A 19,960-nucleotide genomic window follows, 5' to 3' on the forward strand; every position below is an offset into this window, starting at 1 on the left:
TCTTTTTCCTGTTCTTAAGGGAAATGCTTTTAGTTTTTGTTCATTGAGTATGATGTTGGCTGTAGGTCTTTCATATATGGTCTTTATGATGTCGAGATATGATTACTCTATTCCCAGATTGCTGAGCATTTTTGTCAGAAATGGATGCTGGATTTTGTCAAATCCTTTTTCAGCATCTATTGATATAATCATGTGGTTTTTATTCTTCATATTGTTGATGTGGCGTATGACATTTAATGATTTGCAAATAGTTTACCTGCCTTGCATCCCTGGGATGAATCCCACTTGGTCATGGTGATTTTTTTTTTTTTTTTTTGTGATGTATTGCTAGATTAAATTTGCTAGTATTTTGTTCAGGATTTTTTCACCTATGTTCATCAGAGGTATTGGTCTGCAGTTTTCTTTTTTTGTAGTGTTTTTTTGTTGTTGTTGTTTTTGGTTTTGGAATTAGAATTATGCTGGCCTCATAAAACAAATTTGGAAGTCTTCCTTCTTCTTGAGTTTTTTGAAATAGTTTGAGGAGAAAGGGTATTAGTTCTTCTTTGAATGTTCGGTAAAACTCCCCCATGAAGCCATCCTAATATATGGTTTATCATTGAGAATGTCCCATGTGCACTTGAGAATAATGTGAATTCTTGAGTTTTGGGGTATAATTCTCTGTAGGTATCTATTAAATCTCTTTGATCTAGTGCACCATTTAGAATCTCTGTTTTATTGTTAATTTTTTTCTAGAAGATCTATCTAGTGATTTCAGTGGGGTGTTGAAGTACCCTGCTATTAATATATTGTTGTTGATATTTTCTTTGAAATCCTCAGAAAATTTTAAATATATTTTGGTGTTTTCATATTGGGTGCATATATGTTTACCAAAGTTATATCTTCCTGTTGGATATATCCTTTCAATATTATGTAGTGGCCTTCTTTGTGTCTAGTTATGGCCTTCATTTTATCAGATATGAGTATTGCTACCCCAGCTTTTAGTTTTTCCTGTTATTTGCTTGGAAGATTTTTTCCATCCCTTCAATTTCAGCATATGTGGGTCTTTTATTGTGAGGTTGTTCTCTTGTAAATGTCATATATATGAGTCATGCTTTCTTTTCCAATCAGCTACTCTGTGCTTTTTGATCAGAGTTCAATCCACTTCCATTTAAGTTTATTATTGATATGTACTTGTTTATTGACATTTTACATTACTGTGGTTATATATATTTTTTCTATTTCTTCTACTAATTACAGCAGCCCTTTTAATATTTGTTGCATTGCTGATTTGGTGTTACTACATTTCCTTAGCCCCTTTTTCTCTGAGAAGCTCTATATTTTACCTTATATTTTGAATGATCGCCTTGTTGAATAAGTCATCTTGGATTCAGATCTTTGTATTTCATTTCCTTGATTATTTCATGTCATTGCCTTTTGGCCTGTAGTGTTTCTGTTGACAAGTCAGCTGAGAGCCTTATGGGGGTTCCTTTGTAGGTAACCTGTTGGTTATCTCTTATTGTCTTTGCGAGTCTCTCTTTGTCTATAATTTTTGGCATTTTAATTACTATGTGTCTCGCTGTGGACCTGTTTAGGTTCTTCTTACTTGGGGCTCTCTGTGCTTCTTGAACTTGAATGCCTTTTCCTTCACCAAGTTAGGTGTCTTCTGTCACCATTTCTTGAAATAAATTCTCTAACCCTTGCTCATTTTCTTCTTCCTGTGGAACTCCTATGATGCAGATGTCATTACCTTTCAAGTTTTAGCACAGTTCTCTTAAGCTGTGTTCCTGTGTTTTTTAGATTCTATTTTCTTTATCAATTTTAGAGACAGAGGAAATGAGAGATAGAGATAGAAACATTGATGAGAGAGAACATCAATTGACTGCCTCCTGCATGCCCCCCACTGGGGATTGGGAGCACAACCTGGGCATGTGTCCTGACATGGAATTAAAGTAGTGACTTTTGGTGCATGGGTTGATGCCCAACTACCTAGCCACACCAACCAGACTGTATTCTTACTTTTTATTTTATTTTTTTTTCTTTTTGGTTTTCTGATTGAGTTATTGTTATTATTTTTTTATCCTGTGTTCTAATTTACAGATGCAGTCCTTAGCTTACTCTTTTGGTTATTCCTTCCAATATGTTCTTTATTTCTGCTATGTCATTTTTCATTTCGAATTGGTTTATTTTCAATGTTTCTATATATTTACTCATGCTGTTGAGCTCGTTGCTCTGAACTTTGCCACTGATACCTTGCTTAACTCCATTTCACTGATCTCTTCTGTAGAGTTCTCTTGTTCTTTCATAAGGGATTTACTTCTTTGTTTCACCATTTTAGCTGTCTTAATGGGTTTTGGAGCCTACCATATTTTCCCTGTGGGTGTTGGAGCTCTGCTGGTTTTGGCCCCCTCTACTAGGTTTGGATTAGTGTGGGAAGACCCACATTAAATACTACTGTCAAGTCCTATTTTACTGTGTAGATTTGAAAACCCATAAAGGTTCAGTTATCCTCTAGCTGTTTTGCCTGAGGCTATTAATTGCAGTTATTTTTTTTTATTTATTTAATTTTTTTTTGTGTGTGACAAATGTTTCTCCTATTTCCCCTACAGATTCCCCGCTCCCCCACCCTCCCCACCCTCTCGCCAGCTTTATGGTACATGTCCATTGATCATTCATACATGAATATAAGTTCTGTGTGGGGGGTGTTTATCTCTCCCCCACCACTCCCTCTTATGGGGCTAGACAGTCAGTACCCCACTTTCATGTCTCTGGAACTACCCCATTCCTCAGACTGTTATGGTCATTATATTCCACAAATAAAGGAGATCATATAATACTTATCTTTCTCCGTTTGGCTTGTCCTGCTTAGAAAGACATTTTCCAGATCCCTCCATGTTGTCTCAAAGGATAAGAGATCTTCTTTCTTACAGCTGCATAATACTCCACTGTGTATATGCACCATAGCTTTTTTATCCGTTCGTCTACTGAAGGACATTTGAGCTGTTTCCAGATGTTAGCTATAGTAAATAGTGCTGCTACAAACATGGGGGTACATATGTTATTTCTGATTGGTGTTTCAGGATTCTTAGGGTATATTCTAAGCAGTGGGATAACTGGGTCAAATGAAAGTTCAATTTTTAATTTTTTGAGGTAACACCATACTATTTTCCATAGTGGCTGCATCAGTCTGCATTCCCACCAGCAGTGTACTAGAGTCCCCTTTTCTCCACACCCTCGACAACACTTGTTTGATGATTTGTTGATGGCGGCCATTCTGACAGGTGTGAGGTGATACCTCATTGTTGTTTTAATTTTCATTTCTCTGATGATTAGTGATGTTGAGAATTTCTTCATATGCCTCTTAGCCATTTGTATGTCCTGTTTGGAGAGGTGTCCATTTGCTTCCTCTGCCCATTTTTAATTGGGTTGTTTTTCTTCCTTTTGTTGAGTTGTTTGAGAACTCTATATATATTGGAAATTAACCCCTTATCTGATATGTCATTGGCAATTATGCTCTCCCTTACAATAGGCAGCCTTTCCATTTAGATTACTGTATCTTTTACTGTGCAGAAGCTTTTGAGATTAATGTAGTCCCATGTGTTCATTTTCTCCTTTGTTTCTGTTGCCTTAGGTGATGTGTCAGTGAAAATTCTGCTGCGTAGGATGTCTGAAATTTTGTTGCCAACAGTTTCTTCTAGGATTTTTATGAACTCATGAGTCACATTTAAGTCTTTTATCCATTTTGAGTTTATTCTCGTGTAGGGTGTAAGTTGATGGTCTAGTTTAATTTTTCTGCAAGTAGCTGTCCAATTTTCTTTTTTAAAGAAAGCAGAGGCTTTCTTTATTCCACTGTATGCTCTTGTCACCTTTGTCAAATATTAACTGATCATATTGCCTTGGGTCCATTTCAGGGTTCTCTGTTCTGTTCCACTGGTCTATATGGCTGTTCTTGTGCCAGTACCAGGCTGTTTTGATTACAGTGGCTTTGTAGTATAACCTGAAATTTTATTATGTGGTCCCTCCTACTTTGTTCTTCTTTTTCAAAACGGCAGTGGCTATTTGAGGTCTCTTGGTTCCATATAAACTTTTGAAGTATTTGTTCTAGTTCTGTGAAGTATGTTGTTGGTATTTTGATGAGGATTGCATTGAATCTATAGATTGCTTTGGGTAGTATAAACATTTTAATGATGTTAATTCTTCAAATTCATGAACAAGATATGGGCTTCCACTTTTTTACATCTTTCCTTACTTCTTTTTTCAATGACCTGCAGTTTTCTGTGAATAGATCCTTTATTTCTTTGGTTAAGTTTATTCCTAGGTATCTTATTATTTTTTGCCTCAATGGTAAATGGGATTGTTTTCTTAGTTTCTATTTCTGTGATTTCATCATTGGTGTATAAGAATGCCATCGATTTCTTGACGTTAATTTTGTATCCTGCTGCTTTGCAAAATTAATTTATTAAATCTAGTAAATTTTTGATAAAGTCTTTGGGATTTTCTACGTATAATATCATGTCATCTAGAAATAATGACAGTTTCAGTTCTTCCTTTCCAATTTGGATCCCTTTAATTTTTTCTTTTTGTCTCATTGTTGTGGCTATGACTTCCAGTACTATGTTAAATGAGAGAGGCAAAAGTGGGCATCCTTGCCTTGTTTCTGTTCTTAAGGGAAATGCTTTTAGTTTCTGCCCATTGAGTATAATGTTGACTGTAAGTCTTTCATACATAGCCTTAATTATGTCTAGATATGATCCCTCTATTCCCACACTGTTGAGCGTTTTTATCAGAAATGGATGCTGGATTTCGTCAAAGGCTTTTTCAGAATCTATTGATAGGATCATGTGGTTTTTATTCTTCATTTTGGTGATGTGGTGTATCACATTTATTGATCTGCAAATATTGTACTAACCTTGCAACCTTGCATCCTTGGGAAAAATCCCACTTGGTCATGATGAATAGTTTTTTGTTTGTTTGTTTGTTTGTTTTTTGATGTATTGCTGCATCTGATTTGCTAGTATTTTGTTCAGGATTTTGGCGTCTATGTCAATCAGGGATATTGGTTGTAGTTTTCTTACTTTGTAATGTCTTTTTCTGGTTTTAGAATTAGAATTATGCTGGCCTCAAAAAACAACTTTGGAAGTCCTCCTTCCTGAGTTTTTTGAAATAGTTTGAAGAGAATGGGTGTTAGTTCTCTTTTGAATGTTCGGTAAATCTCCCCTGTGAAGCCATTTGGGCCCGGGCTTTTGTTTGCTGGGAGAGTCATGATTACATCTTCAATTTCTTTTGTTGTTATTGGTGGATTCAAATTTTCTATCTGTTTCTGGTTAAGTTATGGAGACTATGTGTTTCTATAAATTCATCCATTTCACTTAGATTGTCAAATTTGTTGCCATATAATTTTTCATAGTAATGTTAATGATCTTTTGTATTTCTTTGTTATCAGTTCTTTCTTCTCCTATTTTATTTCTGATTTTGTGTATTTGGGTTCTGTCTCTTTGTTTCTTGGTGAGTCTAAATAAGGGTCCATAAATCTTTTTTTGTATTTTTGAAAAAACAGCTCTTTGTTTCATTGATCCTTTTAATTGTTTTGTTTGTTTGTTTGTTTGTTTGTTTGTTTTTTGGTCTCTATGTCATTTATGTCTGCTCTGATCTTTACTATTTCCTTCCTTCTACCTGATCTAATGTTTTATTTTTGTTTGCTTTCTAGTTCTTTAAGTTGTGAGGTTAAATAGTCTATTAGAGATTTTTCTTGCTTCTTGAGGTAGGCCTGTAGTGCTATGAACTTCCCTCTCAGAACTGCTTTTGCTGTATCCCATATGTTTTGTATTGTTGTGTGTTCATTTTCATTGTATTCCAGGAAGTTTTTTATTTCTTTTTTGATCTTGTCATTAACCCATTTGTTGTTTAATAACATGCTATTTAGCTTTCATGTGTTCAGATGTCTTTGCATGTTCTTGCTGCATTTTATATCCAGTTTCATGCCATTGTGATCTTAGAAGATGCTTGATATAATTTCAGTCTTCTTGGACTTGTAGAGACTTAGTTTGTGTTCTAACATGTGGTCTGTCTTTGAGAATGTCCCATGTGCACATGAGAAGAATGTGAATTCTATAGTTTTGGAGTGTAATTCTCTGTAGATATCTCTTAAATCCATTTGGTCTAGTGCTTCATTTAGAGTCTCGGTTTTCTTGCTAATTTTTTGTCTAGAGGATCTATCCAGTGATGTCAGTGGGTGTTGAATCCCCTGTTATGATTGTATTGCTATTGATTTCTCCTTTGAAGTCTTCCAGAAGTTTTTCAATATATTTTGGTGCTCCTATATTAGGTGCATATATGTCTATCAAGGTTATATCTTCCTGTTGGATAAATCTGTTCAATATTATGTAGTGGCCTTTTTTGTCTCTAGTTATGGCCTTCATTTTGAAATCTATTTTATTAGATATGAGTATTGCTACCCCAGCTTTTTTTCCCTTTCCATTTGCTTGGAAGATTTTTTCCCATTCCTTCACTTTCAACTTATGTGAGTCGTTTGTTGTGAGGTGGGTCTCTTGTAAACAACATGTAGATGAGTCTTGCTTTCTTATCCAGTCAGCTACTCTGTGTCTTTTTATGGGACCATTCAATCCATTTACATTTAAGGTGATTATTGATATGTACTTATTCATTGCCATATTTTTTTAGTGTGGTTCTATTTTTCTTCCTATTTCTAATTACAGTAGTCATTTTAATATTTCTTGCAGTGCTCGTTTGGTGTTAATGTATTCCCTTGGACTTTTTTTTTTTTTTTTTTTTGGTCTGGGAAGCTCTTTATTTGACCTATTTTGAATGATAGCCTAGCTAGGTAGAGTAGACTTGGATTCAGATCCTTGTTTTTGATGATGTTGATTACCTCATGCCATTCCCTTCTAGCCTGTAGTGTTTCTGTTGAGAACTCAGCTGAGAGCCTTATGGGGGTTCCTTTGTAGGTAACCTCTTGCTTATCTCTTGCTGCTTTTTGGATTCTCTCTTTGTCTTTAATTTTTGGCATTTTCATTACTATGTGTTTTGGTGTGGGCTTATTTGGGTTCTTCTTACTTGGGGCTCTCTGTGCTTCTTGAAATTGAATGCCTTCTTTCTTCACCAAATTAACAAAGTTTTTCATCACTATTTCTTCAAATATATTCTCTAACTCTTGCTCATTTTCTTCTTCGGTGACTTTTATGATGCGAATGTTATTACGTTTCCAGCTGTTCCACAGTTAGCTTAAGCTGTCTTCCTGTTTTTTCATTGTTTCTTTTCTTTTGGTTTTCTGATTGGTTGATTTTTTCTATCCTGTTTTCCCATTCACTGATCCGGTCCTCAGCTTCCTCTACTCTGCTATTTAGACCTTCCAATGTGTTCTTTATTTCTGGTATGTCATTCTTCATTTCTTCTTGGTGGTTTTTAATCTTTTAACTGATTTTCAACATTTCTATATCTTTACTCATGGTGTTCATGTTCTTACACATGCTGTTGAGCTTCCTCAAGATCATGGCTCTGAATTCTAGTTCTATTCATTTCCTTCACTGCACCTCATTTATCTTATCTTCAGTAGAGGTCTCTTGTTCTTTCATTTGGCTTTTGTTTCTGTGTTTCACCATTTTGGCTATCACAGTGGGCTTTGGACCCTGCCAATTTTTTCACTCCGCCGCCATGTTGGAATCTTCTCTTAGCAGGTGTGGATGGAGAGAGTTGAGGTGACACAAGCAGAGGAGTGGCCCATCATTGTCAGGCAGGTCTCAGGACCCTGGGGTGCCTCATCTTCTTACTCCCAACAAAACCACTTTTTCTGTGACACAAGCTGGGGCTTATGTGTGTCAGGCTGTCTGCTAGGGCTTATTTAATCGGGACACTCAGGAGTCTGGAGTCTGGCTTTAAAACAGGTCTTAAAGCTTGGTCATATGCCTTGACCCAGTAGGCCTTGACTGAGATCAACGCGTGAAGGAGAGGATACAGGAGAGGTGTGTGTGTGTGTGTGTGTGTGTGTGTGTGTGTGTGTGTGTCTAATCTCAGTTATTGGATGAGACTTAGGTTGTAGCCCTCAACTGAATAAAATAATTTCTCAGGCATTCAGTGTAAGAGGATTTCTACAGAGTGGGGCAGATGCCTGCTGGCTGTTAATGAGCCTCAATTTGTATTTCTCTGGCCTGTCCAAGTGGTGTTAAATTCCTGAGGGATGGGTTGTTGCTTTTCACCTGAGTTCTGGGAAGGGGCTCTTCTTTGAGTAACATGACTCAAAGGGAGTGATTAAGCAAAAAAGTCCCATTGCTCTTCCAGCTATCCAAGCTCTTGATTCTCCACACAGTTCCAATTCAGTCCACCCTCCCTCTGCTGGAGCCCAAGGTGAGTGGATGTAGCTAATTTAGTGGTCTGTCCTGGCCCTCTGTGCTGTGGAGCTGGCTTGGGATTTTAACCCCAAAGAAGCTGCTCAGAGCTAAAACAGCTGCTGTCCATGGGCTCCCAGACCACCCTCTCATGCCTCTGCAGTTCCTACCAGGTTCAATTTAGTGTCTTTTTTCTGTCTCTGGTTATATGGGTCCTCTCTGGCTGCTTTTCTGTTCCTTTTTTCCAACAATTAGTCTTTATTTTAGTTGTAATTCCAATTTAGTCATGCTAGATGGTCTGTGTAGTTTTCATTCACTCTAAAATTCATCTTTGCAATAAAAATTTTTATCATGATTTGTCTTAATGAGTACATTTTTATTATTTTGCCTGACTGATTGACATTTTTCATTAGCTCCATAAGTCTCATATCATGAGGTATTGTTTCTGACATCTGCAAGGATTTATTAGTGTAAACCCATTTAATCTTTATATATGTATTTATAAACTATATATAAAAATACATTATTAAGAAACTGATGTATTGCTTCGATATTCTGTATTTTTGTATTGTGTTAATGCAGAGAATTCTGACTCTGAACACACACACACAAAAACCCACTCTTTTTACTTAAAATATAAAATCAAGATATTTCTTCAATTTAAAAAGACATCTCTAAACAAACAATACAATAAATATTTGCATCAGGATGGTATTCTAGGTATAGATATCTGATTCTGTATTCTTGCATGAGGAATTTTAACAAGGATTTTGTTCATTATGTCAAGTCAAAAATATTAATATTACCTTTGTGATTCTGACTATATTCATGAGTTTCTGAAAATGTTAATTTAATCAGAATTCATGGCCCTATAGCTCAGTTGGTTAGAGCATCATCCTGATACACCAAGATTTTGGGTATGATCCCCAGTAAAGGCACAAACAAAAATCAATCAATGAATGCATTCATTAATGGAATAACAAATCATAGTTTTTTTCTCTCTCTCTCAAATTAATAAATTAAAAATATTTTTAAAATAATTTATTGTATTAGCATTTGGCCAGTGATGTAGGCTTATAAAAGAATTTACAACAGAGAGAAGATAGAGAAAAAAGGAGGAAGTCTGCTACTTTCCCCATAGTCAGGAAAAGCACCCATACATTGACTGGCAAGAAAAGAGGATGGAAGAAAGAGTGAGTCGGTCTTTCATTGCAGGCTTTAATGATTAAACAGCAATTGGGGAAGGGAGGAGATCATGTTGAAGTTGAACAGATACTGGAGTTTTTGCCTTGAGGAATTGCAGTTTGTTTGTTCTTCAGGTGAAAATCCAGCATATTGACTAAGGAGGTGTCTTTTTCAATATGTTTCCTATGTCTGTTAAAATAGCTCAGAAAAAAGTTATGAAGAGTTCAAAATAGAGAGGCCTGTAGCTTGTACATTGGCAGAAAAGGCCAGAAGTTTAAGGTTGTGCCCTGTTTTGAAACTGAAGTATCTTGGAAATTTAATAAAAGTCATAAATTTTTTTTTATTAAAAAAAGTCTCCACTTCATTCACACTAGAATAACTAAAATTAGCTAGTGATGACAGAAAGTATTGGTGAGAATATAAAACAAATAGTAATTCTTATGATTGCTACTAAGATTGCAAAATGATACATCCACTTTGGAAAATAATTTGGCAGTATCTTATAAATTTAAATGTACCTACCATATGACCCAATACTTTCAAATCTAAGCATACCCAAGGAAAATAAAAACACTTCTAGACAAAACATTGTGCATGAATGTTCATAGCAGTATCATTCACAATAGCCATAATCTGAAAACATACCAACGTTCTTCGACTGGCAAATGAATAAGCAAACTGTTCCATCCATACGGTGGAGTACTACTCAACAATAAAAAGGAAATAAACTATCAATTTACGCACAACATAAATAAATCTCAAAGGCATTTAGTGAACAAAAGAAATCAGACACATATAACCCATACTACCTAATGACATTCTGGAAAAGTTCAATCTAATCTATGGTGACACAAAACAGATTTGTATGTCTTGAGCACTGTGGGAAGAAATAATGGATTTCAAAGGGGCAGAGTAAAACCTTCTGGAGTTATAATTTTTTTATAATTTGATTACAGTAATGGTTGCAAGTGTTTGTCAAAACTCAATAAATTTGATACAATTAAAGTAAGAAAATATTAACTTAAAAAATAAGAAAGAATTATGATTATAAGCATAGGCAGTCTGAGATGTATTTTACCAGCAGCCAATAATTGGTCAATAATTTTTTATTTGTGAAAATAAATAAACATGTAGATTATAGAATAGAGACTGAATCTGTGATATAGCAGCAGACAAATCTGTTTATACTGCCATTTCAATCTGTACCTCTAAGTCTTGTTACCAAATTACCAAAATAAGTTGAACAAAATGAAAATCAGCATGAAGTCAGTGTTCAGAAATCCCTCTCCCTGCTCTAGATCCCTGGCCTGACATACAGTACACATTCATGAAAAGCTCCAGAGTTCCTCACTTACCGATGAACTGAAAAGGAATTTCTGAAAAATTATGAGATAAGCTATGCATCCTTTGAGATACTAGGAAATAAAATGTTAGGTAACTGACCAATTTTATTTAGCTCAGGAGAGTTTTCAGATATATGTTTAATAACCCAATTAATAAACTATAGTAGAAAACATAGAACTACTGAAATAGCTATATATTTTTAAAATTTTTAACTTTGTTTGGTATGTTTCCCACTTTGACTAATTTCTATTTTGACTCCACATGCTGGACTATTTTTGAGTAAAAAAGAGTTTATAAAAAGTACTTGCTGAGCCATGGCCAGTTTGACTCAGTGTTTGAGCATTAGCCCACAGACTGAAGGGTCTCAGGTTCGATTTCTGGTCGAGGGCATGTACCTGGGTTGCAAGTTCAATCCTTGTGAGGGAGGCAACCAATCCATGTGTCTCTCTCACATAGACCTCTCTCTCCCCCTCTCTCTTCCTCTCTCTCTAAAAGTCAATAAACACACACACACACACACATACACACACACACACACATATAGATTTGCATAAGCTTTTCAGGAACACATTATAAGACATATTGTCTTAGATTCCTATAGTTGCTGCAATAAATTATCACAAACTTAGTGGCATAAAACACACAAATTTATTCTCAAACAGTTCTAGAGGTCAGAAATTTGAAAGGGCTCTCAACAGGCTAAAATGAATTTGTCAGCAGGGCTGCATTCCCTCTGAGGACTCTCAGGAAAAATCAATTTATTTGCCTTATTCAGTTTCTAGAAGCCATCAACATTCTTTTTCTGATGGTTCCTTCTTCCATCATCAAAGCCAGCATCAAATCACTCTCCTCAAACCTATACTTGCATCTTTACAGCTTCTTCTAAGACCTCATTGCCTTTCTATTAAAAGGACTTGTGTGTACATTCTATCTACTCAAATAATCCAGAATATTTCCCCTATTCAGGATCCTTAAGTTAATCATATTTGCAAAGTCCTTTGTGCCATGTAAGGTAACATAGGTACAAGTTCCTTGGATTAGGATATAGACATATTTTTAAGGCCATTATTCTGCCTACCACACACAGTGGCATGTTATTTTTCATGTACTTAAAAAAAAAAGCATGCTAATGAACCAATTCATAAAGTTATCTGTCTTGTGCATGGAGTGTAGTGTTGGAACAATTGATTATATTTCTATATGAGTTAAAGTCAATGTCAGAGGAAAGCTGAAAACATTAAGTTCCATTGAATTAAACTTAAATAAGCTGAATCTAGTTAGAATTTTATGACAGAAGAAATACATATTTTATTTATTTTTTTCATTAATTTATTTCTTTTTGTTACAAATGTTTCTCCTTTTTCCCCTATGATTCCCCCCACCCGATTCTTCCTCGATCTGTCCTCAGCTTTGCTGTCTATGTCCATTGTTCATGCACACATGAATATAAGTTCTGTGGTTTATCTCTCCCCCACCACCCCCTCTTCTGGGGATTGTCAGTCAGAACCCAACTTCCACGTCTCTGGGACTACCCCATTCCTCCGACTGTCATGTTCATTATATTCCACAAATAAGTGAAATAATATAATACTTGTCTTTCTCTGTTTGGCTTGTTTTGCTTAGGATGACATTTTCCAGGTCCCTCCATGTTGTCTCAAAGGATAAGAGATCTTTCTTTCTTACAGCTGCATAGCACTCCATTGTGTATATGTACCACAGCTTTCTATCCATTCGTATACTGATGAATATTTGGGCTGTTTCCAGATCTTAGCTATTGTAAATAGTGCTGCTATGAACATGGGGGTACATATATTCTTTCTGATTGGTGTTTCAGGCTTCTTAGGGTACATTCCTAGAAGTGGGATCACTGGGTCAAATGGAAGTTCAATTTTTAATTTTTTGAGGTAACACCATATTGTTTTCCATAGTGGCTGTACCAGTCTGCATTCCCACCAGCAGTGTACTAGAGTCCCCTTTTCTCCACACCCTCCCAACACTTGTTGATGATTTGTTAATGGTGGACATTCTGACAAGTGTGAGGTGATACCTCATTGTTGTTTTAATTTGCATCTCTCTGACGATTAGTGATGCTTTGTCTTCCTTTTGTGGAGTTGTATGAGCACTCTCTATATATTGGAAACTAACCCCTTATCTGATATATCATTGAAAATTATGCTCTCCCATACAGTGGGTTGCCTTTCCATTTTGATGATTGTATATTTTACTATGCAGAAGCTTTTGAGTTTGATGTAGTCCCATGTGTTCATTTTCTCCTGTGTTTCTGTTGCCTTAGGTGATGTGTCAGTGAAAATTGTGTTGCACATGATGTCTGAAATTTTGTTGCCTACAGTTTCTTCTAGGATTTTTATGGATTCACGGGTCACATTTAACTCTTTTATCCATTTTGAGTTTATTCTTGAGACTGGTGTAAATTGATGGTCTAGTTTCATTTTCTTGCATGTAGCTGTCCAATTTTTTCAACACCATTTATTAAAGAGACTCTCTTTACTCCACTGTATGTTATTGGCAACTTTGTCAAATATTAATTGAGCATATTGCCTTGGGTCCATTTCTGGGTTTTCTGTTCTGTTTCTCTGGTCTATAAGCCAGTTCTTGTGCCAGTACCAGGTTGTTTGATTACACTGGCTTTGTAGTATAACCTAAAAACTGGTAATGTGATTACTCCAACTTTGTTCTTCTTTTTCAAGAGAGATGTGGCAATTACCTGAAGAGCCTTGGCTTCTCAGTTGAATGAAAAACTTTCTCAGGTGCTCAGATTAAGAGGATTTTGCAGATGCTGGTTGTTAATGGGCCTCAATATGTATTTCAATGGCCACTAGGTGGGGTTGAATCTCAGAGGAAGGGGTTGCTGCCTCTCCCCAGAGCCCTGGGAAGGAGTAAAATTACCACCTTCCTGTGTGGTTGCAACTCAGCAAAAACTCTGAGTGCCATCTAAATCCCAACTGTCCCCACATAGTTCCAGTTCAGTCTGCCCTCCCTCTGCCAGAGCCCAAGATAAGTGGCTGTGGCTGTTTTAGCCTCTGTCCTAGCCCTGCACTGTGGAGTCACTTGGGAGTTCAACCCAAGGGCACTGCTGGCAGCTCAGGCCACTGCTCTCACCTAAGGCTGCTACCTCCCATGGCTCCCAGCCCCTCTCTTGCCTCTCAGCAAGCCTACCAGGGTTGAGTCAGTGTCCCTGGTTATGTGGTTCTACAAGCTGATTTTCTGTTGCTTTTTCCTGATGATTTGTCTTTATTTTCATTGTAATTCCAGTTTGGTCCGGGGAGATGGTCTGTGTAGCTTCCATTCACTCTGCTGCCATTTTGGAATCACTGAAACAGCAATACATATTTTAAGTAATCATGTACTTATATTGTCAGGCTTCTGTATGGCATTTAGCTCCTATTCCATCTATGTGATATAGAACAATGAGTAGCATGTAGATAATTCTCTTTTACTTGCTTTAGTTGCCCAAATATATTATCTGACTGAAGGAATGAGCTGTATTATTTATTCTTTAATAGCAGAGACTCTAAACATAGCCTTTAGCTATTTGGAGGTCACTTAGGCTTTAAGAAGCTGTTCTGTCATTATTAAGTCATAAAACTTAACAGCCCATGAATACTACCCAAATTTAACACTGAAGGCTAAATAGAATAAAACAATGCATTAATTACAGTCTATTATCATCAGCAGTTAGGGGAAATGTGATTATATGGAAACTTCAAAATGTGATAAATAAAGCTCTTTCATAACAGTAAAAGCAAGAATATTTTTAAAATAAAAAATTCCTATTCTACCACTCTAACAGCTTATCTGTGTTCATTATTCTTGCTCTTTTCCAATCCCCATGTATATGCATAACTTTTTTTTTAACATACTGGTTATCAAAATATAGATACAATTTTACATTTGGCTTTTTACACTCTGATATATTTATTTATTCAGATAATAATGTAATAGTCATAATTTTTATTTTACAGGCTACAATGTATTTTACATCATAGATGTAATATGATTTTCTGGATTCTCAAAGGGTTCTGAATGAGCCTCCTCAAAATATGCCACTTTGGTACTTGAATTATTTTCAGTTTAAGAAAATCAAGGTCAAAAAAAGAATCAGAAAGAGCTTTATACCTCCTCCTTAACTGCTAAAAAGAATTTAGAGGGCTTGGTCCAGAAAGAAAACCATAACCAGCAAAATCTATTGAGAGTATGGGCTAATTGTGGTGGGCTGCAAGGAGCTTGTTAGGGGCTATTCAAATTACATTTGTGTGCCATTGTTTCTGCATGGCATGGCATACATTTGTTTACCAAACACTTTTTCTTTCTATTTTCCTGTGAATTGTCACCCCTGCCCATCACCCCTTTCTGCCCTGCTTTGAAGTCATAAACCCCTATCCCCTTCTCCTCAGCTTAAGACGATATTTAAGTCCTTTTTGCCTGACTATCTGTAAGTCTCATATTCTTATAATTATCTTGAGGGCTCCTATACATACATAATTAAATTTTTTTTTATTCTTATAATTTGTTATGTCAATTTAACTATTAGATCCTCCAAAATAACCTAGAAGGGTAGAGGAAAAAAATTTTCTTCCTTACAATTTTATGAATTGACATTTATGTTGGTTCTATTTTTGACCATTACAAATACTCCTATAATGAACATTTTTCTGTATGTTTTTCTTAGGGAATAGTATATTATTTTCTTGGGATATATTATGAAAAATTTAATAGCAGTCACAGAACTTTAAAACAAATAATGGCAGGTTTTGTTTCTTGTTTGTGCATGAAGAAAGTCCCACTAGTGATAAAAAAAAATTTTTTTTTAATACCAGTAATACCTTTATACCAACATTTGCATCATGCTTGAAATAATTTTTCTGAGGACAGACATAAGAGTGAAAAATATGCCAAATGAGTACAAAGGTTAAGTTATACACAGATTATTGTTGGTAATGTAGAAGAGTTATATATATATATGTATATTATATATATACATATATATGGTGGGGGATAAAAAGGAACAGTGATTTTGAAAAGACTACTGCTACATGTCAATGGAGCAAATTGTGAAATAATGTATGCAACTCATATAATGGTTTATACTAAACTGCATGTTAAATATTTTATTTAATAATTATTGATCTTTTTGTAAGCATTAATTCTTACAGAGTAGGGCATTGAAGTTCTATTTATGTTGTATAAGCTACAAAATTTGAGAGGTAATAGAGACATGATAGAACTTTCGAAGTACCTATGTTTTAGTATAGAGCAAGAGGCAGATTTGGTTTTATCAGATGATGGAATGAAGGAATTCTAATACATTCTTCATACTTTTTGTCATTTTACTCTTAATTCAAATGTACAAGGAAGAAAGAAATTTTGTTAAGACTGGCAGTAAAATACTTAACAAAATAAATGAGCTATGTGTTAAAGGGTCTAAGAGGTAGGAGAAACTCTGCAATAAGTTGCGACCTCTTTCAGCTTTATTTGCTTTTTATTATGTAGCTGCACAAACTTTACCTAAGAAATTCACAATCATGTGTACTTTGGCTTTTAAGTAGGCAGTATGACCAAAATATATCAAGCATTAAAAAATGTATTCACCTGTTTCATAATGTGAGAGAATAATGTCAGAATTCACAATAATGAGAAGTATTATTGGCTACCCTTACATAAGAGAGTATCTTTTAATGGGGTAGCTGTTCCTGACCCCAGAGAGTTAATTGACAAGAGAATCCCTGATGCTGCAATCTTGCTTAATATAAGAAAATACTGATATATTCAAAATTTAAAAAGCACTGGCTGAAGATTTGATTATATAGCACTGAGAATTAAACTGATAAACCACGATCTCTGCTACAGAGCTATTGAAATGATAATACTGATCAATTTCCTGAAAGGAGAATCTTTAGGATACAAGGAACTACTACTGATTTATAAACAATAGAGAATTTATACCATGTGCCATGATTAATCTTGGTGAATAATGCTAGGCTTTACTTGATAAACTAATTTGATGTTAAAGAAAATTTACTTTATATGATGTTCTTTTATTCATATTTTAAACATACAACTTTTCATTTCTTCATTCATTGATTCTCACATTCACTCATTTGCTCATTCATTCATTCATTCATAGTATTAAGTGCCAGTAGCTATAGATATATCAGTGAGTAGGACAGACACAATATTCATGCTCTATGGAGCTTATATTTTAATAGACATCTTTGTATGGCACATATATTTTCCCAGTGCAAAACATCAATAGTGCCCATTATCATTGGTAAACCAAGAAAAAACAACACAGTCATATAACTGTTAAGTGGAGTTTCAGGGATTTATTCTATAATTACAAGAAAAAGTATAATAAGCAGCAATATATTTTAATGAATACTGGATAAGAAAGAGATAATGTATGCTCACAAAGGTGTTAGAATTTATTCCAAGTTTGTTATTTAAAATTTCTGAATGAGGTTAGAGATGCAACTCACCTTTCTGCTTTGAGTAGGCTCAACCTGAAGAAAAAGGTTTTCCATGCCTCCCTTTGCCACCAGATTCTTTTTTGTCCTTGGTGCCTCATAACAATAGTACTGGTTATGTACTGGTTACCACTCAAAGAAAGGTAACAGCCAATAGGTAGATTTATTCACATCTGTTTTATTTTCATATCCATTCGATCCTCAAGCTATGCTTGGCTGTGTTGCTTAGAGAAAGAATGGAGAATGAATACTGAGCTATACTACCAACTATAACGTCTATCAGGTTATCTCTGAGAAAGAGAAATTTGAATTATCCAGGGATTTTAGAAATGTAAAATTAACCTCCAAGAGGAGTTGACATCAATAGAAAAACTTCCTTCAGAGACTGAAACCTGTATCCAGCCTAAATGAGGAGCATGAAGTGACTAACCTACCTTAGTAGAGGAAGGTAGTCTTATTTCTGGAGCTTTTATAAAATAAATGCTTTGCTTATGGGTTACAAAAGAAGCTAATAACTTTTTATATATTTTTTAAATAATTAATTAATTTATTTCTGTTACAAATGTTTCTCCTTTTCCCCCCATTGATTCCCCCGTGCCCTTCCCTCCCTGCCCTGTCCCCAGAATTGTTGTCCATGTCCATTGTTCATGCATACAAGCATATAAGTTCTGTGGTTTATTTCTCCTCTACAAGCCCCTCTTCTGGGGATTGTCAGTCTGTACCCCACTTTCACGTCTCAGGGACTACCCCATTCCTCAGACTGTTATGTTCATTATATTCCACAAATAAGTGAGATCATATGATACTTGTCTTTCTTTGTTTGGCTTGTTCCACTTAGGATAATACTTTCCAGGTCCCTCCATGTTGTCTCAACGGATAAGAGACATTTTTTTCTTACAGCAGCATAGTACTTCATTGTGTATATATACCAAAGCTTTTTTATCAATTCGTCTACTGATGGACATTAGGGCTTTTTCCAGATCTTAGATATTGTAAATAGTACTGCTACTAAAATGAGGGTATATATTCCTTCTGACTGGTATTTCAGACTTCATAGGGTATATTCCTAGAAGTGTGATCATTGGGTCAAATTGCAGTTCAATTTTTAATTTTTTGAGGTAACACCATATTTTTTTTTCCATAGTGGCTGCACCGGTCAGCATTCCCACCAGCAGTGTATTAGTCATCTTTTCTCCACATTCTTGCCAACACTAGTCATTCAATGATATGTTGATGGCAGCCCTTCTGACAGATGTGAGGTGATACATCATTGTTGTTTTAATTTGCATCTCTCTGATGATTAGTGACATTGACCATTTCTTCATGACCTTTAGCCATTTGTATGTCCTATTTGGACAGGTGTCTATTTAGGTCCTCTGCACATTTTTTTTTTTAAATCTTTATTGTTGAATGTAGAATGTATTACAGATGTTCCACATTTTTTCCCCCATTGACTCCCTCCTCCCCACTCCCACCTCCTTCCCACCTTTTCCCACACTATTGTCTGTGTCCATTGGTTATGCATATAAGTTCTTTGGTTTATTTCTTCCCACCCCCCCAGCCCCTTTCCCTTTGAGGTTTGCCAGTTTAGCAACCAATTTGTACTTCTTTATCCCTTCACCTTTTTCACCCATTCCCCCAAACCCCCTCCCAACTGGCAACCAACAAAATGTTCTCTGTATCTATGAGAATGACTCTGTTCCATCTGTTCATTTTGTTTGTAGATTCCATTGTTGATAGATATGTATTCATTGCCATTTTGGTTGTTCATACATTTTATCTTTTTCTTCAAAAAGACCCTTCATCATTTCATATAATAACGGTTTGGTGGTGATGAACTCCTTTAATTTTTTCTTGTCTGGGAAAGTCTTTATATGGCCATCGATTCTAAATGACAGCTTTGCAGGATAGAGTAATCTTGGTTGTAGGTTCTTGCTTTCCATCACTCTGAATATTTCTTGCCACTCCCTTCTGGCCTGCAAAGTTTCTTTTGAGAAATCAGCTGACAGCCTTATGGGAACTCCCTTGTAGGTAACTCGCTGCCTTTCTCTTGCTGCTTTTAAGATTCTCTCTTTGTCTTGAACCTTTTGCATTTTGATGATGATGTGTCTAGGTGTGGGACTCTTGGGGTTCATCTTGTTTGGGACTCTCTGTGCTTCCTGGACTTGTATGTCTGTTTCCTTGACCAAGTTAGGAAAGTTTTCTGCCATTATTGTTTCAAACAGGTTTTCAATTTCTTGTTCTCTCTCTTCTCCTTCCGGCACCCCCAAGATGCGAATGTTGGCACGCTTGAGGTTGTCCCAGAGGCTCCTTAAACTATACTCATTTTTTTTTATTGTTTTTTCTTTTTGCTGTTCTGATTGGGTGTTTTTTGCTTCCTTATATTCCAAATCGATGGTTTGCTCCTTGGATTTACGTACTCTATTATTGAAGCTGTGTAAATTATTCTTTATTTCAGTTAAAGCCTCCTTCGTTTCTAACTGTGCATCGATCATTTCTGACTGGTCCTTTTTTATGCTCTTGAGGCCCTCACTGAGTTCATTGAGCATCCTTATAAGCAGTATTTTGAACTCAGTATCTGTTAGGTTGCTTATCTCCATTTTGCTTAGTTCTTTTCTTGGGGTTTTG

The sequence above is a fragment of the Molossus molossus genome, unplaced genomic scaffold (assembly GCF_014108415.1).
Source record: "Molossus molossus isolate mMolMol1 unplaced genomic scaffold, mMolMol1.p scaffold_m16_p_2, whole genome shotgun sequence".
In the NCBI taxonomy this organism is placed as follows: Eukaryota; Metazoa; Chordata; class Mammalia; order Chiroptera; family Molossidae; genus Molossus; species Molossus molossus.